Source organism: Bos indicus, chromosome 21 (assembly GCF_029378745.1).
Source record: "Bos indicus isolate NIAB-ARS_2022 breed Sahiwal x Tharparkar chromosome 21, NIAB-ARS_B.indTharparkar_mat_pri_1.0, whole genome shotgun sequence".
Classification (NCBI taxonomy): domain Eukaryota; kingdom Metazoa; phylum Chordata; class Mammalia; order Artiodactyla; family Bovidae; genus Bos; species Bos indicus.
Window position 1 is genome coordinate 67,585,383 of NC_091780.1, and position 25,434 is coordinate 67,610,816.

At 44.8% G+C, this 25,434-nt stretch overlaps 1 protein-coding gene and 1 pseudogene across 2 annotated transcripts in view; one reads left to right on the plus strand and one right to left on the minus strand.

Annotated features, from left to right (window-relative positions):
* Positions 1–25,434, plus strand: part of TRAF3 (TNF receptor associated factor 3) — a 116,244-nt gene that overhangs the window by 43,171 nt on the left and 47,639 nt on the right. For both annotated transcript variants that reach the window (XM_070775784.1, XM_070775785.1), the window contains exon 2: positions 19,098–19,218. The gene's annotated coding sequence lies outside the window, so the exon portion shown is untranslated. The remainder of the gene's footprint in view (positions 1–19,097; positions 19,219–25,434) is intronic.
* LOC109575255 (ferritin light chain pseudogene) lies at positions 278–1,082 on the minus strand (annotated as a pseudogene).

Genomic DNA, 25,434 nt, shown 5'->3' on the forward strand with positions numbered 1-25,434 from the left:
GGCAAATAGAAAGGGAAAAAGTGGAGGCAGTGACAGATTTTCTTTTCTCGGGCTCTACAATCACTGTGGAAGGTGACTGCAGCCATGAAATTAAAAGGCATTTGCTCCCTGGAAGGAAAGCTGTGACAAACCTAGATAGCACATTAAAAAGCAGAGACATCACTCTGCTGACAAAGATCCATAAAGTCAAAGCTATAGTTTTTCCAGTAGTCATGTATGGATGTGAGAGTTGGACCGTAAAGAAGGCTGAGCCCAAAGAATTGATGCTTTTATTTTATTTTATTTTTTATGCTGCAAAAAGCTTTATTGTTTCCATATGGTCCAAGGCTTGAGAGAGGGCTCCAGGGTGTTAAAAAAGCTGCCTAGTAGCTGCAGAGAGGGGCTTCAGGCAGCCCTGATGTTAGGTGGGTTCTTCATTGGCCACTGGTCTCCAGAAGCTCCTAGTCGTGCTTGAGGGTGAGCCTTTCGAAGAGATACTCGCCCAACCCAGCCTGGGGACCAGCCAGCCTGCGGAGGTTGGTCAGGTGGTCACCCATCTTCTTGATGAGTTTCACTTCCTCATCTAGGAAGTGGTTCTCCAGGAAGTCACAGATGTGGGGGTCTCCGCGGGCAGAAGCCAGGCCATGCAGATCCAACAGGGCTTGATTCAGGTTCTTCTTTACGAGAAGGGCGGCCTCCATAGTGTCCTGGGTTTTACCCCACTCATCTTGAGATGGCTTTTGCACGTCCAGGAAGAGGGCGCAGCCGCCACGCTGGTTTTGCAGTTTCAAGAGACGCTCCGCGCCCTCGCGCTTCTCCTTGGCCAGTTCGTGAAAAAAGTGACCCACACCCTCCAGGGCCACATCGTCGCCGTCGAAATAGAAGCCCAGAGAGAGGTAGGTGCAGGAGGCCCGCAGTTGCATGTTAACCAGGCGGTTGATGGCCGCCTCCACCTCGGTAGAATAATTCTGACGAATCTGGGAGCTCATGATTGGTCGGTAATAATAAGGAGTTAAAAAATGGTGGCTCGTCCCAGTGATCGCGGACAGCTGAGTGGCTGACTCCGAAGGTTGCGACTGGAAAAAGGGTTGGGGGGAGGTCGGAGGCTGGAGCAAGGGGAGTCCCTGGGTCTGTTCCGTCCAAACACTGCTGAAGCAAGAGACAGATCCGCGGGGCCGCCGAGCGCACTTCTGATGCTTTTAAACTGTGGTGCTGGAGAAGATTCTTGAGAGTCCCTTGGACAGCAAGGAAGTCAAACTAGTCAATCCTAAAGGAAATCAACCCCAAATATCCATTGGAAGAACTGATGCTGAAGCTCTAATACTTTGGCCACATGATATGAAGAGCTAGCTAATTGGAAAAAACCCTGGTGCTGAGAATGATTAGGGCAGGAGGAGAAGGTGGTGGGGACAGCAGAGGACGAGATGATTAGATAACATCACCGACTCACTGGACATGAGTTTGAGCAAACTCCAGGAGGTAGTAGAGGACAGAGGAGCCTGGTGCGCTGCAGCCCGTGGGTCACAAAGAGTTGGATATGACTTAGAAGCCTAGTTACGGCAGTCCTTAGTGTTTCCATTCACCAGTGTTAGATAACGGCATTTTATTACATGCTGCTGCTGCTGCTGCTAAGTCGCTTCAGTCGTGTCCGACTCTGTGCGACACCATAGATGGCAGCCCACCAGGCTCCCCCGTCCCTGGGATTCTCCAGGCAAGAACACTGGAGTGGGTTGCCATTTTAGATGTAAAAAAATTAAGAAATTACTGTTTTTTAAAAAAATAATTTGCTATAGAAAAAATTTTAATAACAGCTTTTGGGAGATAATTTGCATAATGTAAGCTCTACCCTCGTCTAGCGCACAGTTCAGTAGTTTTCTGTATATTCCCAGTTGTTCATCCAGCGCAATTTTATCACCTCAAAATGATAATCAGACTCTTAACCTAATTTATTCAGCAGACAAATACAAGCGGAAGATTAGCATTCGTGTGCATTGTGTTAAGCTGTGGTGCTGTGCATCTGGGACCTAGTAGGTCCTCAGGCCGTGCTTATCGAGATGTGTGCATGCTCAGTTGCTCAGTCTTGTCCGACTCTATGCGGCCCCGTGGACTGTAGCCTGCCAAGCTCCTGTGCCCATGGAATTTCCCAGGCGAAAATACTGGAGTGGGTTGCCGTGTCTTCCTCCAAGGGCTCTTCCCAACCTCTGAGCCACATGGGAAGCTCCCTTCATGTTACAAAATGGTGTTTCACAGGCAGATTCATTGATTAGGGTCATTTCACAGGGGTCTTCAGATGCTTGTCAGCACAAGTACCCCTTTCACACGCTTCCCTGGTAGCCTGTGCTCGGCGGCAGGACATCTGAAACGAGGTGACTCCTGTCTCCTGAGAGGCTCCACTGTTGCACCCTAACTGTGTCCCTGAACTCCCAGCTTACAGAGGAAGGGTTAGTCAGGATGGGGCTTGGGTTTGCCACGCCCTGAAGACACACCTTTGATACTCTGGGGGATTGAGACTTCGATTGTGAAATGTTAAAACCTCAGGAAAGGATTTCGTTCTGTCTTTCCCCCCAGCCGTCTGTTTCACTGAAACCCACCCCAGGGTGCAGAGGGGCGTGTCTGAGCCCTGGCCTCTGGGCTTCCATCCCCCTCCCGGGGTGAGCTTCGCCCGCACCCCCAGCCATAGGTCTTGTTGCCCAGGGTATTGGGATCTTAGCCTGGAACCTCAAGTCCAAACCCACAGTTCATAGCACATGGCTTTCCTTTTTGTTCTGCCTCGGACTTGGAGAATCGCGCTGGGCGGCTTTGTCACTCATCACCAGGAGTAGTGTGGCTTGTTGCAACACATTTGTTTTCTACATTCAGATTTGCGCCACTAGAAGTTCTGTTGATGATATTAATTTAGAACAAGGCTTCTGTTAATGAGTTGTTGACAACAGCTCCTGTATCACCTTTAATAATGTACTTTTGAATGTAATTTAATGCATGAAAGTGAATTACTTTGAAGGTTTTAGTTTGTCCCTTGCAAAAGAATGTGAGAAAAAAAGTATCTTTCTTTTTTTTTTGCACATGCAGCATGGCTTGTGGGATCGTAGTTTCTAACCAGGGATTTGAATCTGGGCCCTCAGGAGTGAAAGCACAGAGTCCTAACCGCTGGACTGCCAGGAAATTCCCGAAAAATATCTTTTCAATGAACATATTTTCTAAGCTCTGGCCAGCAACCCACTCTTTCAGTTAATATTTATTAGTATTTATCAAGCACTAATGTTTGTTAATATAGTATATTATTATATTTGTATATGTACTTACATCCTTGTGCTAAATATATGTTAGTGTATATGTTTATGTATGTGTTATACACTTACTGTATGTATAAATATATATACGCTCATTATATATACATACACACACTCATCAAAATCAAGCAGAAGTATAGCAAAATGTTTGATGCCCTAGGATTATCATGGGATTTTTTTTTTTCCCTATAAAACCAGAAACTGAGTTGATGTTCAGCATGAGCCCCTTTGAGAATTTCGGAAATCGTTGATTTCTTCTGCTCCTTTGGATGAGGCGTGCCTCCCTTGGGCGGGTTTCGTGTTGCTCGAGTCCACTCCCCCCGGGCAGGCAGCTCTGGGAAGCAGGCCCTCTGCTGCCTCCCCCTGCTCCTGTGCTGGGCCTGCGCCGCCCTGGGCACTTGGATGCCCGGGATTCCCGGGGAGGTGGTTGTGATCTGTACCCATCTTGCCTCTGTGGGGCTGTCTTGGAGGTTTTCAAGTATTTTCTGATTCAGCCAAGAACTCTTTTTTCCATTACTAGCTTCCTATTTTTTCAAGTCATTGAATAGTTCTATTTTCTTCCTCCTCCAAGAACGTGGAAACCACTAGGAATAGACGACTCTGTGTGGGTTCTTCCCTCCTTTGCTCTCTCTCAGGTTCTTCTTCATCTAAGTGGACCAGTGGATTGTAGGGGGACGGAGGTGGAGGGATCCTTCCAGTTCAGCAATAAAGATTCTTTAGGAGGATGACGTAGTTTTGAGAAACTAGTAAAACCTGTCCTCGTACTTTCGATACTTTACAGGAAATTCTCCTTCATTTTTCTCATGACAGGTGCCAGATGGTGGGAAGGGACAAGTCATTCAAGAATATCTTATCAGGCACCTGTGAGAATGGCCCCTGGGGTCGCACAGGCCTGCCTTTGCCCCACCTGCCCTGGACCACCTGGGCCTCGGGGGCTGGGTGCAGGGCACGGAGCCAGCGCTCTGGGGCCCCAGTGTGGACGGGTGTGCTCCCTGCCCTCCGTCAGGGCGTGCTTGGCTGGCCGGGTCCTGTCTGTCCTGGCGTCGCTGATGGCACTGCTCTAACCTGCAAATAAGGATTTATTTTCATGTTATTCTGATGGAAAATTTTATTAATGTAAGTATTTTATTCATATAAAAAGTGTTGACAGAGTATTTTGTGTTCAAAATATTAATTTGGGGGAAAACCTAAGAGATTTGATGTTGCGTAAACCTCTATTTAAATTCACTGAGTGAATCATAACTCTATTAAGCAAAAGCCAACATTGCAGAATGGGGTTTGTTTGAAAGACCGATTAGGTGAAAATTTCAGGGTGACTTGACAAAGTTTCACATTTTTGTATAGATCTAAGTTAAAATGATGTGAACAGGCAGGTGCCACTTCAGAAACTTTGCACTGGGGGGCCTAGCAATCTTAGCAACAGGGGTCACATTTGATTAGGAAGTACGTTTATTCTAGAGGCTTTATGTACCGTGAAGAATATTAAATTCAAAGTGATCACAAAAATACTACACTAAATATTGATATCATAAATTTTCAACATGACTGTATAAAAATATTTCAGGCGTATATTTTAAGACTAAAGTGAGTATGGAGTGGTAATGGGTGTTCATTCACCATTTCAGGGGAGTAAGAAGACTTCAGAGAAACTTACGACAATGTCAGAGACAAAACCAAACTCACCATTGCCTCTTAGTGCCAGACCGTGGCTTGTTGCACCCAAGGGCAGTTCTCACCAGCTCTGTTACCCAGCAGCGTGGGGTAGTCGTTTTACTCTTAGCTAGCTCTTTTCCTCCTCCTCGTTCAAGTCTATTTGGATAATGGTTTTCAAAAGTAAGCAAAGCAATTCTATTCAGTTCTCATATTAAAGTAGCTGGAAACCAAGCAAACAATTATTTAAATGATGTGAGAAAATTCATTTTAGCCTCACCAAGGTCTCAGCATCTTCCTTGAAGTCAGAACTAGCCTGGCTTGGTGCAGCTAAAGGTGCTTTTTCAAGTCCATCTGGTCGTGAATGCCATATGTTAGTCGTAAGGGAATAAATAAACCCAGGGATGTCAGTGCTGACATTCTAAACAGTGAAGAAAGATGCTTGGTTTTAAAAAGCGCAAATGCTTCCATTAGGTATTACTGGCGTCTCGGGAGTTTTGAGGTGTGTGTTTTGCTTCTTGAAGAGCCATGATGGCAAGCTCGCACGGAGGGAGCACTGGTCCTTGACGCCAGGCTTTAGTCCTGGTGACTCTGAACTTTGGACAGGTTGCTAAATGTCATTCTTTTAGTTCCTCAGTAGACCAAGGAGGAATTTGGACTGTATTACCTTTTACAGATAATTTGAGTGTGCAAATAGCAAATCGGATTTTCCGGCATAAATCTGTATGGATTCCCACGACAACCTGAGTCAACCACCATCCAGTGATAGACACGCAGGTGAAGAAGAGAGGTCCCGGGGGCAGACAGCGCCCCTCACTTGCTCGTGGGTGATGTTGCGAAGTTCCTGAATCTTTGTTTCTGTGTCTTCATCTCCATAACGGAGGTGGGAAGGCGAAAGGTATTTGTAGAGTTGTGAGGAGTAAACGAAGAGCTGCAAGGTTGAGTTAATAATAACTGTTAAAATAGAAGCTGCAATATGTATTGAGTGTGTCCAGTGTGGTGGGCGCATTGCAAGTGCTGAGGATGCAAGCCTGCAGGGGACACGGCTGTGTCTTCAGGAGGCCCACCGTCAGGTGCGACTGGCGTCCTCGTGGTGCAGACCAGGGTGCGCCGAGGGTCACTCTCCCTGGGAGGGAAGGATGGCAGAAAGACGCGGGTCTAATCCACCTTCGTTAAGAGGAGTCTCGTTCCACGGAAGTCAAGGGCTTGCCCTGTGTGCCTGGCACCTGGGGGAGACTACAGGGACCGTGGTCCCAGCCCTAAAGCTAGTGAAAAACTGAGAATTAGTGTGAAGAGTTAGATTTCAAGGCCCTTGAATGTAATCCTGAGGATGAAGCGTCTGCCAGGACAGTGGAGGGTGCGAGAGAGGGGGCACGGCGGGCGGGGGTGCGGTGAGCCCCCTCGTGGTGCGCGGGGCTGGGTCTCCGCCGGGCGGGGTCTGCTGGTCAGGCTTGCACGTGAGCACGCTGGGGGGTAACTGGCCTCAGGCCAGGTCAGGACACACGGGGAGAGCAGGGTGTGAAGCACTTCATGAGTGTGCATTGTGTTGTTACATGTATTTGAGTTTCATGAGTTCTAGACTGTTTCTTCACAAAAATTAAAACCTTTCCTTTCATAGTTTTTTGTTTCTTCACCAAATTTAACACCATAATATTTTCAAAAATACCTTGATTTTATTGGAGTAGAGTTGACTTCCAGTGCTGGGTCAGTTTCAAGTGTACAGCAAAGTGACTCAGTGACACGTGTACACGAATTTATTCCTTTTCCGTGTAGATTGTCACAGAAGGCTGAGCAGCGTCCCCTGTGCTGTTCAGCGGGTCCTCGGTCGCCCGAGTCACATGGAGGAGTGGGCCCACGTCCATCCTCAGCTCCTAGTGTATCCTTCCCCGCCACGTCTCCCCTTTGGGAACCATAGTTTGTTTTCAGGATCTGTAAGTCTGCTTCTATTTTGTAGGTAAGTTCATTTGTATCTTTTTCTTAAAATTAGATTCCACATATAAGTAATACCATATATTTGTCTTTGTCTGACTTACCTCACGTAGTGTAATCATCTCTAGATCCATAGTTGTTGCTGGCATAATGTTTTAAATTAAGAAAAGAAACTCTTTTGGAGGACACATACCCAGAAAAAACGAACAAACCATAGTTCAAAAAGATACACGAGCCTTAATATTCACTGCAGCACTGTTTATAATAACCAGGATATGGAAACACCCTAAATGTCCATCAACAGAGCAGCGGATAAAGAGGATGTGGGGGTGTGTGTGTGTATGTATATACACACAATACACAATGGAATATTTCTCAGCCACAAAAAAGAACAAAATTGGGTCATTTATAGACATAGATGGACCTAGAGACAGTCATTGTCGTACAGAGTGACGTAAGTCAGAAAGAAAAAAACAGATGTCATTTATTCACACATATGTGTGGAATCTGAAAAAAGCTGGTGTAAACAATCTTACTTACCAAGCAGAAATAGAGACTTAGATGTAGAGGGCACAGACGAATGGATACCAAGGGGGAAGGGATGGCAGGGCCCGGGAGACGGGCACTGACGCGCACACACTGTTGGTACTATGCCTGAGAGACTAATAGGGAGCTGGCGAGAACCTGCTGGGTAGCACAGGGAACTCTCAGTGCGCTGTGGTGGCCTGAATGGAAAGGAAATCCGGAGCGAAGAGGTTAGATGTACATAAAGGAGAGGATCTAGCTGAGTCACTTTTCTGTACGGTAGAAACTTAACACCACATTGTAAAGCAACTACTCCAAACAAATCTTTTGAAAAGAAAAATGCTCTTTTTGGTCATCACACTTGCAGGCATGTTTTTGCACCTGTGCCTTAGAAAATAAAATAGATCATATGCAGAAACTGGACTCTGTGTAGCAGCTCTGTACCTGGCGCGTGGATGGGCGTCTTCAGTTTGCGCAGTGCTCTTCTGCTCCATTCGCCATAGAGGAGCGGGAGCGGGGGATACTTGGGAAATGAGCTGGCTGGCTTCCGAAGACGGTGCTCCTACAGCACCAGGACAGGGACTTTGCTGGTTGATTTGCTTTGAGTTGGATTCGTGTGTTCAGAGCTGGACTCCTGCTTTCACCAGTCAATACATTGACTCGGTAGCACTTGCTGTGGATGGTGTTCTTGTTATGTGTCATAATGCAGATGTGTTGACTAGATGTTACATAATTACGGTATTGTTTTATAGTCCCATTGTCTGTGTGCATATATATTATTTAATGGTAAGTGTTTATATTCTTACACTGTGTTCCTGTCTACAACATGGATACGTATGGGAACTGTTCACAGAAGACTGCAGTTGCAGATAGAAGTAATTAGAGCAGAATGGCTCTTCACATTGCAGCATTTTCTGAGAAAGAAAACATTGAAACCCTTGTAGTTGTAACACATTAGTATGATTCTGCTTGGCAAGAGACTTGTTCCTGGAGTCATCCATTCCCCCTTTGATGGAATAACAGACACCGGGTTTACTGTCCACCGGGATTGGGCTGGGGGCTTCCCAGGTGGTGCTAAGCAGTAAAGAACCCACTTGGCCATTTCGGCAATGTAAGAGACGCTGGTTTGATCCCTGGGTTGGGAAGATCCCCTGGAGGAGGGCATGGCAACCTGCTCCAGTATTCTTGCCTGAAGAATCCCATGGACAGAGGAGCCTGGTGGGCTATGTCCATGGGGTCGGAAAGAGTTGGACACAGCAGGAGGGCTAAGGAGAGTGAGTCACTGGCCTCAGGTGCCGAATTTCAGGATGCCCCAGAAAACTCAGTAATTGAGATCGGTAACATTTTAATGCAATACTTTGAGAAAATCAAATTTGATGCAAAAAAAAATAATCCATGTTGGAAAAAAGTCAAATTTTAAATAAAGACAGGGTCAGTATTAATTTTTCCTTTTGCTTCAGCTCCAGTATGGCTTGGCTCCACACTATTACTGATACTATCCTTATTTAAAATTTTGATATTTTGCTTCACATAGATTTTTTGCATTAATTTTGATTTTACCCCTATTACTGAGTTTTTTGTCACTCCCTGAAAATTTGTACCTGAGGAAAGTGCTTCACTAACCTCACCCTGGCCCCAAACCTGACTTTCATCTTAACAAACTTGAAAACCGGACACAGCGTATAGAACAATAGTTTTCAGACATTGGTTAACAGGAAGGTTAGGATTGTGTTTCCTGAAATAAGGGAAACAAGTGGAATGAGCCCTGTAAGTATTCTAGGTTATTCTCTAGCGCTAGGAGTAAACAGACTTTTTGAAATAAAGGGCTGGTTAGTGAATCTCCAGGCTTTGCAGACCAGGTGGTCCCTATCACACCCCCATTCAACTCTGGTATTGTTCGTGGCTGCTTTCATACCAAGTATGTAAATGAGCGGCCATGGATGTGTTCCAATAAAACTTTATTTATAAAAACAGTAGCAAGTTGCATTTAATCCTCAGACTATAGTTTGCCAGTTCTGGTCTAGAGACAGTTTCTGCGTTACAGGTCAGGGGCAGAGAAACGAAACAGAGCCCCCTAGCCTTACTGAAGTGACAAAACAGATCAGAGTTTGGGGAGGACAGGCAGCTAGAATTTGAGGGGCAAAGTATAAGAGAGTAGAGAGCTACTTAGGGAAACCCAGGGGTCTGCAGAAGGACCCCCACCTCCAAGATTTGGGCTGAGTGTTGGTCTACACAATCACCAGAGAAAGCACCTCAAAACCGGGAAGAGAAGCCCCGGAAAGGAGTGGACACCACACGAGCTGAGACGGTCTGTGTTCCCACCACCCCCGGGGGTGCGGCAGGCCCTTGCAAGGGTGGTTTTTAATCTTTGTGAGGGTGGATTCAGAACAGCTCTTCGGTTTAGGGCATCAGAAGGGTATCACTGCAGTAATGGGGCTGAATTAGACCAGGACTAAAAGACCACTACACACCTGCCTTAACTGATTCCGGGTAACTTAACTGCATTTCCAGAATAAAGCCCCAGCTGTACTTACAATGATATGGTAAAATCCAGCACCCAACAATGTAAAAACGTTTCAGTGTCCAGCATCTAATAAAAATTACCAGGCATGCAAAGAAGCAAGAAAATATGATAGTAACCAGGAGGAAAATCAGTCAGTAGAAAGCTGTGAGATTAGCAGACAAGGACATTAAAATAACTGATATAAATAAGTTGTACACGTTCATGAGGAAGATGAGCATGAGTGACAGATATGAGAAAGACTGAACTAGGACTTTAGAGGTGAAAAACACAGAGACTAATAGCAAATTGGCAGTACAGAAGAAGAGATCAGTGAACCTCAAGACATGGCAATAGAAATTATCCAAAATATGGTGCAAAGAATAAGGAAGACTGAACACGGTGACAGCATTAGTGACCTGTGGGGCAAAATCAATGGATTTAAGATCCACGTAACTGGAGTTCCAGAAGAAGAGGAAGCAATGGAAACAGTATTTGAAGAAATAGTGGCTGAAAGATGTCGACATTTGATGAAGATTGCAAACCGTGAAGCTCACAAACTCCAGATAGAGTAAACAAAATCATACCAAGGTCCACACAGTCCAGTTACTGAAAAATCAGTGATGAAGAGAAAAAAGTCAGAGGAACAAAAATCAGGTCAGTGACTTCTGATCAGAACCGGTTGCCAGCCAGCAGACAACTGCCGTGTTTAAAGTACCAAAAGGAAGAAAGCTGTTAGTTTATCATTCTGTACCCAGTGAAAATATCTTTCAAAACGAAAGTGAAATAAAAATTTCTGGACCAAGAAATGCTGGAAGAATTTATTGCCAGCAGAAGTGCACTACAAGAAATTTTAAAGGAAGATCAAGTAGAAGGAAGATGATAGCAGATGGAGATTGTACCCAAAGGAATGAAAAGAATTGGGAATAGTCCATGGATTGGTGAATATTCACACTTGAATCTTTTTTGTTTTAGACTATTTAAAGCAAAATTAACAATGTATTTTGGAACTTACAATACTTGTAGAGGGAAGGAATGACAATATTAGCACAGAGTCTGGGAGCGAAGAAGGGAAGTGCAGTCACTGTGTCTCAGTGGTATCATTTGAAGGTAAACTGATAAGTTAAAGATGCATATTTCATCCAGAAAGATCTCTTGTCTGTGGGGGGGAAAAAAACATTAATTGCCGTTGAAAGTGAAAGCAATTCTCTCAGTCATGTCCAACTCTTTGAGACCCTGTGGATAGTCCATGGAATTCTCCAAGCCAGAATACTGGAGTGGGTAGCCTTTCCCTTCTCCAGGGCATCTTCCTAACCCAGGGATTGAACCCAGGTCTCCTACATTGCAGGCGGATTCTTTACCAGCTGAGCTCAGTTCAGTTGCTCAGTCGTCTCCGACTCTTTGCGACCCCATGAATCACAGCATGCCAGGCCTCCCTGTCCATCACCAGTTCTGAGTTTACCCAAACTAATGTCCATTGAGTCGGTGATGCCATCCAGCCATCTCATCCTCTGTCGTCCCCTTCTCCTCCTGCCCCCAATCCCTCCCAGCATCAGAGTCTTTTCCAATGAGTCAACTCTTCGCATGAAGTGGCCAAAGTATTGGAGTTTCAGCATCAGTCCTTCCAGTGAACACTCAGGACTAATCTCCTTTAGAATGGACTAACGGTTGGATCTCCTTGCAGTCCAAGGGACTCTCAAGAGTCTTCTCCAACACCACAGTTCAAAAGCATCAATTCTTCTGTGCTCAGCTTTCTTCACAGTCCAACTCTCACATCCATACATGACTACTGGAAAAACCATAGCCTTGACTAGACAGACCTTTGTTGGCAAAGTAATGTCTCTGCTTTTGAATATGCTATCTAGGTTGGTCATAACTTTCCTTCCAAGGAGTAAGCGTCTTTTAATTTCATGGCTGCAATCACCATCTGCAGTGATCTTGGAGCCCAGAAAAATAAAGTCAGCCACTGTTTCCACTGTTTCCCCATCTATTTCCCATAAAGTGATGGGACCAGATGCCATGATCTTAGTTTTCTGAATGTTGAGCTTTAAGCCAACTTTTTCACTCTCCTCTTTAGAGGCTCTTTAGTTCTTCTTCATTTTCTGTCATAGGGTGGTGTCATCTGCATATCTGAGGCTATTGATATTTCTCCTGGCAATCTTGATTCCAGCTTGTGATTAGTTGGATGTAAAAGAGGACATTGTTACAGATCCTGTAGACCTTGAAAGGGTAATAAGGAGTATTGTGAATAATGATATGCTAATAAATTTGACAGCCTCAATAAAATGAACAAGCCCGTTGAAAAACATAAACCACCAAATTTACTCAAGAGCAAGTGTATAACCTTTCATAACTATATTAAAGAAGTTTAATTTGTAGTTAAAATCCTTGCCTTGAAGAATACTCCACGTCCGAATAGCGTCACCGATAATTACTAAACACCTAAAGAAGAGTACCAATCTGACAAAAGCTTCTTCAGAAGACAGAAGAGGAGGGAACGCTTCCTGTCTCCTGTGAGGCCAGCACTACCCTGAAAGCAAAAGCAGCGCCATTATGGAAAGGAGAACCACCAAGCCCTGTTTGTCGTACGCACATCCTCCGTAAATGTTGGCAAATAGAACCAACTAGGCAGTATATAAAAAGCATAGTACATAATAATCAAGAAAAGTTTATCTCAGGAAATAAAGGTTGTTTTAACATTAGAAACTCAATCAGTGTAACCCCAGTCATGGACCAAAAGGAGAAAAGGGAGCGTGAGGCCCAGAAACGGGGGTGTGGGAAACATGAAGGGAAGGCAGGGTAATCGCATCAATTGCATAAAACGTTAATCATGACAAGAGCACATACACATGCATGCATACACATTCTACAACAGTAAAATTTAAGTTGGAAATTATGATAAATGGGGTTAATGTTTCAAGGCTCTTGCTGTCCAAGAGAAAGGTAAATGTATTGGTTAACATTGGACTTTGATAAGAACCTGTACATTAGAATTTCTAATGCAATTACTAAAGAGTAGAAACAGTATGTAACTTGCAGACTACTGGGGGACTAGAATGATAGCAAGTAATCCAAAAGAAGCAAATAGAAAGAAAATAAAATTAAACCTAAATGTGAGTAATTGTTTCCAAGGTAAATGGAATTAAATGTTCCAAGGAAAGTTATGACCAACCTAGATAGCATATTCAAAAGCAGAGACATTTCTTTGCCAACAAAGGTCCTTCTAGTCAAGGCTATGGTTTTTCCAGTGGTCATGTATGGATGTGAGAGTTGGACTGTGAAGAAAGCTGAGCGCCGAAGAATTGATGCTTTTGAACTGTGGTGTTGGAGAAGACTCTTGAGAGTCCCTTGGACGCAAGGAGATCCAACCAGTCCATCCTAAAGGAGATCAGTCCTGGGTGTTCATTGGAAGGACTGATGTTGAAGCTGAAACTCCAGTACTTTGGCCACCTCATGCGAAGAGCTGACTCATTTGAAAAGACCCTGATGCTGGGAAAGATTGAGGGCAGGAGGAGAAGGGGACGACAGAGGATGAGATGGTTGGATGGCATCACTGACTCAATGGACATGGGTTTGGGTAGACTCCAGGAGTTGGTGATGGACAGGGAGGCCTGGCGTGCTGTGGTTCATGGGGTTGCAGAGAGTCGGACATGACTGAGCAACTGAACTGAAATGAATTAAAAGAAAAAGATATCAAATAAGGTTTTTTAAAAAATCAACTGTATTTTGTTTATAAGAGACCCACCTAAAGGATGAAGGTTAAGAGATTTGAAAGAAAAGAAAAAAACAAAACTGCAAACTCTAGCCAACAGCAAGATTGTGTAGTGTCAGAGGAAACACAGTTTAAAGCAAAAAGCAGTTCTGGAGATAGTGTCATTTCACTTAATACAGTTGGCAGCTGGCTCTGTTAACAAAGCAGTCAGTAGTTTAAGCAAATTCATGTCTTGCTTGCATGAAGTTCAGTACACATAGTGCTGGTTGGCAGATGTTTTTTCGATGGTCGTTTGGGGATTTAGCTGCTTCCCCACCCCCATCTCTGCCATCTCCTGAGGCCCGGAATACTCTGCAGGCGCCTGTGTGTGGGGCCGAAGGAGTGAATCAGGCAGGTGTTCACAGCTGGGCTGGAGGGCAGGGCGGTGCACATTAGGATTGCATCCTGTTAGGCGGAGCCCAGGTCGTAAACCAGATTTCACTGCAGGGGAGGCTGTGCCCAGGAGGTAGAAGAGAAAAACCTGGTCAATATGTAGTCTCTGCTGCAGTTTGTAATGATAAAAGGTTCAATTCAAAAGGAAGTCATAATAATTCTATAATATTATGGGTAAGCCATAATATGACTTGTCATAAGTACGGGCGGGTTGGGGGGGGGAATAGACAAATTTACAGTTACAGTAGAGATTTCAGCACTTCTCAGTAATGGATAGAATAAGCAGGCAAAAAAAAAAAAAAAATCCTGTAAGCACAGATGTTTTATGTAGGATCAATGCCCTTGGTCTAATGTACATATAAGTAACACTCCATCCAAAACTGCACCATGTACAAGGGGTTAGGAGAAGGCAGTGGCACCCCACTCCAGCACTCTTGCCTGGAAAATCCCATGGACGGAGGAGCCTGGTAGGCTACAGTCCATGGGGTCGCTAGGAGTCAGACATGACTGAACGACTTCACTTTCACTTTTCACTTTCATGCACTGGAGAAGGAAATGGCAACCCACTCCAGTGTTCTTGCCTGGAGAATCCCAGGGACGGGGGAGCCTGGTGGGCTGCTGTCTATGGGGTCGCACAGAGTCCGACACGACTGAAGCGACTTAGCAGCAGCAGCAGCAGCAGCTCTGGTAGACTCAGAGTGCCTGAGGCAGTGACCAAAATGGTTGTCTAAAGAAGCCTTACAAATGGCTGAGAAAAGAAGTGAAGCGAAAGGCAAAGGAGAAAGGGAAAGATTTACCATCTGAATGCAGAGTTCTCAAAGAATAGCAAGGAGAGAGAAGAAAACCTTCCTAAGTGAACAGTGCAAAGAAATAGAGGAAAACAATAGAATGGGAAAGACTAGAGATCTCTTCAAGAAAACTAGAGATACCAAGGGAACATTTCATGCAAAGATGGGCACAGTAAAGGACAGAAACAGTAAGGGCCTAAGAGAAGCAGAAGATATTAACAAGAGGTGGCAAGAACACACAGAAGAACTTACGAAAAAGATCTTCATGGCCCAGATAACCATGATGGTGTGATCACTCACCTAGAGCCAGACATCCTGGAGTGTGAAGTCAAGTGGGCCTTAGGAAGCATTACTGTAAACAAAGCTAGTGAGGTGATGGAATTCCAGCTGAGTTATTTCAAATCCTAAAAGATGATGCTGTGAAAGTGCTGCATTCAATATGCCAGCAAATTTGGAAAACTCAGCAGTGGCCACAGGACTGGAAAAGGTCAGTTTTCATTCCAATCCCAAAGAAAGGCAATGCCAAAGAATGCTCAAACTACTGCAAAGTTGTGCTCATTTCACACGCAAATAAGGTAATGTTCAAAATCCTTCAAGCTAACCTTCAGCAGTACATGAACCGAGAATTTCCAGATGTTCAAGCTGGTTTTAGAAAAGGCAGAGGAACCAGAGATCAAATTGCCAATATCTGTTGGACCATAGAAAAAGCGAGGGAATTCCAGAAAAATTTCTGCTTCATTGACTATGCTAAAGCCTTTGACTGTGTGGATTACAACAAACTGTGGAAAAGTCTTCAAGAGATGGGAATACCAGACCACCTTACTTGCCTCCTAAGAAACTTGTATGCAGGACAAGAAGCAACAGTTAGAACTGGACGTGGAACAATGGACTGGTTCCAGATTGGGAAAGGAGTACGTCAGGGCTGTATATTGCAGAGTGAATGAATGCTGGGCTGAATGAATCACAAGCTGAAATCAAAATTATTGGGAGAAATATTAACAGTCTCATATATGCAGATGACAACCACTCTAAATAGCCTCTTGAAGAAAGTGAAAAAGGAGAGTGAAAAAGTAGGCCTAAAACTCAACATTCAAAAAGTAAGATCATGGCATGTGGTCCCATCCCTTCATGGCAAATAGATGGGGAATCAATGCTAACAGTGGCAGACTTTATTTTGGGAGGCTCCAAAATCACTGCAGATGGTGACTGCAGCCATGAAATTAAAAGACACTCCTTGAAAGGAAAGCTATGACCAACCTAGACAGCGTATTAAAAAGCAAAGACATTACTTTGCCAACAAATATCCTAGTCAGAGCTATGGTTTTTCCAGTAGTCACATATGGATGTGAGAGTGGGACTGTAAAGAAAGCTGAGCGCCAAAGAATTGATGCTTTTGAACTGTGGTGTTGGAGAAGACTCTTGAGAGTCCTTTGGACTGCCAGGAGATCCAATCAGTCCGTCTTAAAGGAAATCAACCCTGAATATTCATTGGAAGGACAGATGCTGAAGCTGAAGCTCCAGTACTTTGGCCACATAATGTGAAGAGCCGACTTTCTGGAAAAGACCCTGATCCCAGGAAAGACTGAGGGTAGGAGAAGGCAGCGGCAGAGGATGAGGTGGCTGGATGCCATCATTGACTCAATGAACATGAGTTTGAGCAAACTCTGGGAGACAGTGAAGGACTGGGAACATGGTGTGCTGTAGTTCATGGGATCTCAAAGAGTTGGACCTGACTTAGTGAACAACAAACAACAGTTTATAGTAGAGATTTCAGTACATGTCTCACTAATCGATAGATTAAAAAAAAAGCCTGTAAGCACAGATGATTTACATAGGATCAACACCCTTGGCCTAATGTACACGTAAATAATATTCTATCCAAAACCTGCATTGTATACTTTATTTTCAGGCACGTGTAGACATTTATAAAAATTGCCCAAGACTGGGAACCTCCCTGCTGGTCTCGTGGCTAAGACTCTGAGCTCCCAGCACAGCGTTGCTGTTAAGTTCAGTCGCTCAGTTGTGTCCGACTCCTTGCGACCCCATGGACTGCAGCATGCCAGGCCTCCCTGTCCTCCACTGTCTCCCAGAGTTTGTTCATGTCCATTGAGTCATTGATGCCATCTAACCATCTTATCCTCTGCCCACCCCCTTCTCCTTTTGCCTTCCGTCTTTCTGAAAGCATCAGGGTCTTTTCCAGTGAGTCAGCTCTTTGCATCAGGTGACCAAAGTGTTGGAGCTTCAGCAACAGTCATGATTTGAAATAGCATCGTGTCAGTAAATTTGAAAATTAGATGAGATAAACAAATTCCTTGGAAAATGTAACTTTCTAAAAGTAGCTACAGAAAAAATTCCTGTAACCACTAAAAAAAAAACAGAATCAGTAATTAAAATTTTTAGGCACAGATGGCTTCATTGTTAAATTCCACCAGACTTTCAAAGAAGAAATAATTCCAGTTCTACCCAAATACTTCCTCAGAATAAACCAGGGAACACTTCCTAGTTTATTTTATGAGGTTATCATAACTTTGTTACTAAAATCCAGTAGGGATGGTATAACTAGTGTGTTTATAGCAGACAAGGACAAATACTTTACAGCTATTGATTTTTCATTCTCTTGCCAAAGAAACATTCAGAGTTAACTTGCCTTTTGGCAAGAACTATAGTCCAAGTTTGAGTGATAAACCACTTTGATTTATAAAATGTGATTGAAAAAATATTAAGGTTGTGTATGTACACGTGTTGCCTTAATTGACCTATGTGGCTTACTGGGCAGATTAACACCCATGTTTTATAGTGACTCATCATATCAGTTCGGGCTCTTTGGGATGTACCTGGACCTTAGTTGTTACCAGCAAAGGGGGATTTATTGGTCACCTAATTAAGAACCCCCAGGCAGGGCTGCTGCAGCTGGGTCCTTCCCCTGCTGTCTTCCTCCTTGTTTGCTCTGTTCTCAAAGAGCCTCTTGACGCCCATGTGCTCATGTTCAAGTTCTTCAGGAAAGAGGGGGAATCTCTGTAAGTCCCAGAGGAGGAAGAAAAGACTTGGTTAATTTTGACTCGGGTTTTGTGTGCTCACAGAGACGAACCAGCTCTGGCCAGTAGTAGGATGCTCTTACTGGCCAGCCACACACACACACACACACCATCCCCTTGTGCCTGGGATTTGTAACCAGTGTCTCTGGAAGCTGGTGGACCGAGAGTGCGGGGTTTCAACTGGTCAGAAATTGGAGTGCGGTGACACCTGGAAAAGTGCACGAGTGTTTGGTTTTAAAATACTATCTCGCAGCAGCTGTCAGATGAAAAATCTAATGAGTTTTTCGTCAAAATAATTATAAAATTCTACATGATAAAGAATTTTTAGGACCCTAGGACATAACCATCCAGTTACCAAGAATTAAGGAGTCTGACAAGTTTTGAAAACCTTGAGCAGTGGAAACTCTCATGCCCTTCTTGTGGTGTAAATTACTACAGCTGCTTTGGGAAGTGTAGTGCAGTTGAATATACGCTTACCTCACAGTCTGGCAGTCGCTCTTGCATGTATATATGCACTGGATGTATCCCCAAATGCTTAAGAAATCTGTGCCAGAAAGATCTTAGGAGTGCTTATGTCGGCTCCAAAGCAGAAACCGAGTGGGTAAGTAAACGACGGTGTGTCGCAGAATGGAATCATATACAGCAGTGAAAATAAACAGCAGGGCCCGCAGCAACAACGGAGCAAAACCAAAGCAAGACAGAGGAATATACACTATGTGATCACGCCTGTGTAAAAGTCAGGAGCTGGCAAAGATAAATGACCAGAGCTACAAGCTAAAGAAAAGCTAAAGCTAAAGATAAGCTAAAGAAAAGCAAAGGAAAGGTCACAGTAAGTTAGAGGGATTGATACTTACAGGGGAAGGAAAGGGCTAGGGATCAGAGAAAGGCACCCAGCTTTTTGGGGATTCTAGCAGTGCCCCATTCCGTGGCCTGGGTGGTAGTTGGAGTTCTGTTTGTGTAATAACCTTATGAAACTGTACATACGTGCTTCCTGTGCTTTACTATGTATATGTAGTATTTCATGATAAAAGTGATTTTAAAATAACTTACCTGAAGTTATCCAGCCTTTGTAATTTATGTTCACCTCAAAAAATGCAGAAAATCCAAAGCATATGTTTATATAGAATGTTTAAAAATGTTTTCTCTTAAGCTTCTTACTTTATCACGTTTTAGAAATTTCCATTTTTGAAATTCAGTTTTTTAAAAGCTTTAAAAAATTTTTCCGCGTGTGAGTTAACCACGTGTCTTACTTCCTAGGTGAGGGACTCCACTACATTATCTGAAGAAGGATAAAGTTGACTCTGCTTTGCTTCTTTACTGAAGTCTCTTCCTGCCTGGTCAAGCTCAGATATATCCTCTTGCAGCAAACGACACACAGGTATGTCACTAGAAATCTCCATTTGTGTAGGTTTTGCTTCTCCAGCTGTTCCTGGTGTGCCTTTGCATGACAGTGAAGTAATTAAATTCAGAAACATCCTGAACTTACTCATTTTCGACTTTAGCAGTATCCTTCTATAACAGGTGTATCTGAGTGTCTTCTGGATCCGTGGCAGCGTATTTGAGTGTATGTCTCTGACTTCTTTTCTTTTCTTTTAAACCAGCGTTAAACTCTGTGAGTAATAGACATTACCCCTGATGGCTTAGTGACAGTTGATGAGATTGGAAACCGGGGCTGGTGGCGTGCGCCTGCCCCGGGAGGGTGCCGCTGCAGTAGAGGTGCCGGTGCTGAGCGTGGAGGCCTGCCCAGCCGGGGTTGCATCTTCGATACAGGAACTGCTTACTCCTTCACCGTCTTTCTCTGGGAGTTTGAAAGGAAACAAAACACCCTGTGTTTTAATCTCTTAATTTGTGATTGAGTGGCATTTTATTCTTGAAATTAAGAACTCTTTCATATCTTAGAACATTAACGTGAATATAAAATAGGTTTGAAATGTTTGCATCCAAAGTTAGATTTAATACACAGCTATTTTTGATAACATTCAGAAGCATCAAGAAAACTGGTATTTAAAATTTTATTCATAATCACAGCACCATTCAGTTTTCCCCAATCGTCTCAGTTTTTTTAGTTTGAAACAGGGTCCAAACAATTGCGTTTAGCTGCTCTGCCTCCTAAGTGTCACTCAGCTGATTGCTCCACCCCGTCCCTTTTCTTCCTGGCATTTTCTGTGTCGGTTGTTTTGTAGTCAGGTGTGTCCCCGTTTACGTGGAACACATTCTTCTGTCCTTTTATTTCCTGGGAGGTGGGAGGTGGATCTAGAGGTTCGAGCGGCTCAGCCTTTGAGCTCAGCGCTCGGAGGTGGTGGTACGTGCATCTGCTCTGGTCCGCGTGGCGCTCGGCACTCGGACCCGTGGTCGTTAGGGGTCATAAATGATGATGGTGAAAGTCTCATCCTTTACTTTGCCTTGATTCACTGAAATCCTATTTGGTTACCCTAAGGGACAGTTAGATAGAAGCAGGAGGACGAATGCCTGATTCTTTCTCCTTATGGGTTCTCAAGACAATGAGACAGTCTCATAGCCGCTTCACAAGTGACCAGGGAAGAAGGGCCAGTATAAACTCGTGAATGTAAACATATGTGGTGCGTTTCAGAACACGGTAGCTGTTATTCTCGTAGATGCGAGGATTGTGCCACTTTTGCGGTGGAGCCTCTGTAAGTTGACTCCTTGTCCTTCGCTCTCTGAAATGGTAAGAGGTTGTAGATTCGTTGTGTGCTTTTTCACCCCAGACCTGGAACTGGCTGTTTGTCTAAGCAGCTCTGCCTCCCTCTTGTAGAACATGGTGTCTTGCGACCACAACCTGTACACTCGGAATCATCGTTGCCGCAGGGCTGGTTACTGTCCTGGACCTTTTTGGTGGACAGCCAGAGTATTTTCAGAAATCTAGCTCTCTTTCCTGATCCTTATAGTCTGTTTCTTCTCTCTTCCACAGGTAACATTTAAAAAACTTTTGGTTTATCTACTGTAATATGGGCTTCCCTTGTAGCTCAGTCAGTAAAGAATCTGCCAGCAGTGCAGGAGACCCAGGTTTGATCCCTGGGTTGGAAATATCCCCTGGAGAAGGAAATGGTAATCCACTCCAGTATTCTTGCCTGGAAAATCTCATGGACAGAGGAGCCTGGTGGGCTGCAGTCTATGGGGTTGCAAAGAGTCGGGCACGACTGAGCAACTAACACTTACTTAGTATAATATAAGTACTTGTGTGTGTCTGTGCCCACAGCCCTCTTTCCTTAAAAATAGTAGTGTACAGTACAAGCTTTTCTCCATATTTTTTAAAATTTAACAACATATCATGAGCTTGTGGCATAGTCATATACAGGGATTCTCCTCATCCATTTTAACAGCTGTTTAGTGTTCACTGTGTTGGTTGTTATATTATAGAAGAAGACTAACTTAAAAATATGTTGGCATTATTCAATATGTGTTTCTCCTGCATATAAAATTCATCAATTTGTCCAGCTGCAGATTTCCCAGTGATTTTGGGACCAGGCAAGTACATTGCTAATCTTGGCCTGGTTTTCCTTATGGGTAAACTAGAAGACTTGGACTAGAAGCTCAGGATGAGTTATTTTAGCTGAAAGAGACTGCAGATGAGGAAACTGTACCTCAGAGCATCTCCCTGGCCACGGAGTGAGCACCCTATAACCAGGGTTGTGACGTGCCATGGAATCGGCAGGTATTGTTGAGTGATCGTATGTCAGAATCAGGGAGGCAAGGGCAGGTCTGCCGTGGGCAGCTAGCCGGGTGACAGCATCACTCCCCGAGATGAGAGCGGGTCTCTGAGTAGGTCGAGGCGTGCCGAACAGCCATGGGAAGCGCCAAAGACAGCAGATTCTGTCTGGGCTGCACTGACCACGGGCCTCCTGTGCAGCTGAGGGGGAGTGGGTTGTCCGGGAGCTCCGCGAGCGTGGGGCTCGGAGCGGGGGCTCCTCTGTGCGGGTCTGATTACCCAGCAGGACAGAGAAGGGGCCTGGATCAGCACCTGAACAGCTCCCACCTCAACACCACCGGTGGCAAAAGGGGAGCTGGTGAAAGAGAGGGGTCAGGAGCTCAGAGCTAAGAGCCGCTGACTTTTGGCATCTCATGTCGTATTCTCCAAGTGATTTAAATATTGTAATCCACTCCTGAATGGTGCCATGTTCCATGCTTTCACTCCGATTTCCTAGTAAAGTCGTTGCTTCAGGAAAGCGCGCCGTCTCACAGCCTGCAGCCCCAGAGCCTCCAGGCCGGGCATGGCTCGGGGCAGCCTCTCCAGGAAAGGTGCTGCCCGCTCTGAGTCGCTGTCAGGCGGACAGAGCCCTCAGCTCCTTCCTGTCCAGATGGCTGGGCTCTGGCTCTGGTCCAGAAGCGGCCAGAGTTGAATGAACCCTTGTTTAACATCCTAAGTCATTTGCACCGAGCGATATTGGCAGTGCTGGGTCTCAGGCAGCTATTGTTTTCCTAAAGAATTTGAGACCAAGTTTCGTATTATGGTTTGATCAGGTTCCTTTCCAGCCATCTGCCTGCGTCAGTCTCTCTCTCCCCCTCCCTCTCTCCTACGCGGGGCTTTTTCATGTGCGATGAGGAGCGGCCTGTTTGTCTGGGTAAGAGTCCAGGCCCCTCTGTGCTTTCCCAGTGAGTTAGCCACAGGCGGCTCCCTGCAGAGCGTCGGGCATCAGGTGTCCTGAGCAGTCAGTGTGCTGAAATGTCTGCATAACTGTGGATTGCCAGAGCGCTTTTTTATCAACAGGGCACACCTGTCTGCCTGTGGCTTTCTCCCTTCCTCGGCCTCGCATGGATGATGTTTTAATCTCCCTCGTGGGCTTGACGTGGAGCGGGTTTTCCTGCGTCTCTGTTGTTTAGCACTTTCTTGCTGGCAGGAGCCATTTTCTTTGTTTATCTGATGCTTCCCTTTTTTGGTTTTCCCCGGGCTTTCCAACCCTTGGAGCACCTTCTGTCAGCAGATGTGCGTTTGTTTCCAGTTTCTAATCTCCAAGTGTAGCTCAACTTAAACCACCAAAGCAAGGGACATAAAATAAATCATCAGCGTAATGGAAATGCAGAGCAAAGTCGCTCTTCACTGTGTTTCTGAGTCCAGGTACACCTCAGCTTTGCCAGCAAAGGTCCGTCCAGTCAAAGCTATGGTTTTTCCAGTAGTCATGTAAAAATGTGCGAGTTGGATCATAAGGGAAGCTGAGCGCTGAAGAATTGATGCTTTTGAACTGTGGTTTTGGAGACTTCAAGGAGATCCAACCAGTCCATCCTAAAGGAAATCAGTCCTGAATATTCATATGGAAGGACTGGTGCTGAAGCTGAAACCCCAGTACTTTGATCACCTGATGCAAAGAGCTGACTCATTGGAAAAGACCCTGATGCTGGGAAAGACTGAAGGCGGGACGAGAAGGGGACAACAGAGGATGAGATGGTTGGATGGCATCATCAACTCAATGGACATGAGTTTGAGTAAGCTCCAGGAGTTGGTGATAGACAGGGAAGCCTGGCATGCTGCAGTCGATGGGGTCGCAAAGAGTCAGAAACAACCGAGCAACTGAACTGAGTGAGTGATGCCTCAACTGAGTGAGGAGCTGGTTAGAAGCTAAAACTTTATGAAACCGATTTCTCAAATAGAGACTTTTTTCATTTGGATAAAAATATGGCCTCAAAATACAATAAATTCATACCTAAACACACAGCAAGCAGTAAATAATATAGTAACAGAGCAGTAATTCTGCTCCGTCGGAAGCTGCAGCATCGGAATTCTCGCCCTGTGAACGCCAGGCCCCACATTCGTTCCTGCCCACCTCCCCACGGTGTGGGCCTGCGCCCGCACCTAGGCCGCTGCTTCCTGGGGCTCCAGCCCCGCCTCCTGTCCGGGTCCTCCGGGCGCACCGACGTGGGGGCCATCCTTGAGCCCACGCTTGCCCTTCACGGTCTCTCCCTTTGCGCTGTCTCCGCCTGGCGTGTCTGCCGTTCCTGTTGGGCAGGACGTTTCTCTGCGTGTGGAAGCAGATGTCCTCTTTCCAGACCTAACGCTGGGGTGAGGCCGGGAAGGTGAAGCGACCACCGGGCCTGGGGCTCCATGTCCCATGACCCCGTGTGCTCACTTGCGCCACGTGCTTCCCGTCTGTGGGTGCTGCAGCCCCTGAGTCTCTTCCCCAGATCAGGCTGTTCAGCACCAGTCTGCAGGTCCCTGAAAGCTGCCTCCACCATCTCTTTAAGGCCTCTGACTGCGTTTGCATCATTTTTCTTCATCAGCACAATCATTATTTTAAGTATAATTTTTGTTAACCTGTAATTGTCACATCTAAACTTTAGGATTAACGGAAAATTTAATTATTTTATACCCACATATAAGTAAGTGAAATAAAGGTATTTATTTTAAATCAAGAAATCTAGTCAAAGGTTTCCACAAGTCCCCCATTTTAGAAGCTTCCAGAGATGGGACTTTGCTTACTCACCGATGCTTCTGGTGGTCAGCCTCTGCATGGGGCACAGGTAGGCTTCCTGGCCACGCCCAGGTGGGCGTGAATGAACAGATACAGATGTAGGTGAGAAATGACCATCACAGGTATTCTAGATAAAATGAGCAGGTTAATTTTGTATGTTTGTTTTAGAGAATTATAATTAGAACCAAGGAGCTTTTTTTTAACAGTGGTTTTTAGTTTGGGGGTCTTTGAGCATAGTGTTAGCTCTTATTGCTGCACTTAGAGCAGATATTGTTCCAGCCGAAGATCAAGAAGGGGTTCTGTTATTTTTTTGCCAGGGTCAGTGTGGAGTGGTTATCAAGCTCAGTGATGAAGAAAGACATCAGAGTGTCTAAGCTCTTTAGATTCCATACTTCTTGTTAAAACTTTTTTTTACAGTTTTTTATTACGAAAAATGTCATTTAAACCATTCAAAATGTACAGTGAGTGGGTTTTATTTAGTATATTCACAGTGTTGTATGGCCATCATCGCTGTCTATTTCTAGAACATTTTCATCCCGAGAAGAAGCTCCATTCAGTCTCTCTTATTCTCCGCTCGCCTCAGCCCCTGTCAGCCATGCTCTGCCGTCCGTCTCGTGGATCTGCTTGTTCTGGACGTGACACACAGGTGGAGGCAGGCGGTGCGCGGCCTTCTGTTTCTGGCTCCTGTTACTCTAGCGAAACGTTTTCAGGGTTTTCCCATGGTGCACCATGTGTCAGCGCTTTATTTTTTTATGGCTAATGATAGTACATTATATAGACACATATACCTTTTGTGTATCCAGTCATCTCTTGACAGACCTTTGGACTGAATAGTCTTGTCTATTTTGAAGATTGCTGCTCTGAACCTGCATGTCAAGTCTTTGTGTGACGTACATTATTCACTTCTTTTGGGTGTATACACAAGAGTGGGATTACTGGGTCATAGGGTCACTCTCTGTTAACTTTTTTGAGGAACTGCCAAATTGTTTTCTACAGTGATGATGAACCATTTTATGTTCAGCAATGTATGGGGGTTCCAGCTTCTTCATATTCCTCACCAACACTTGAAGTTTTCCATTTTTTTTAATTACAGCCACCCTAGTAGCTGTGAAGTAGTATCTCGTGATGGTTTATTTTTTTAAAAAGTAGGTTTTTTTAATTGGCATAAAACT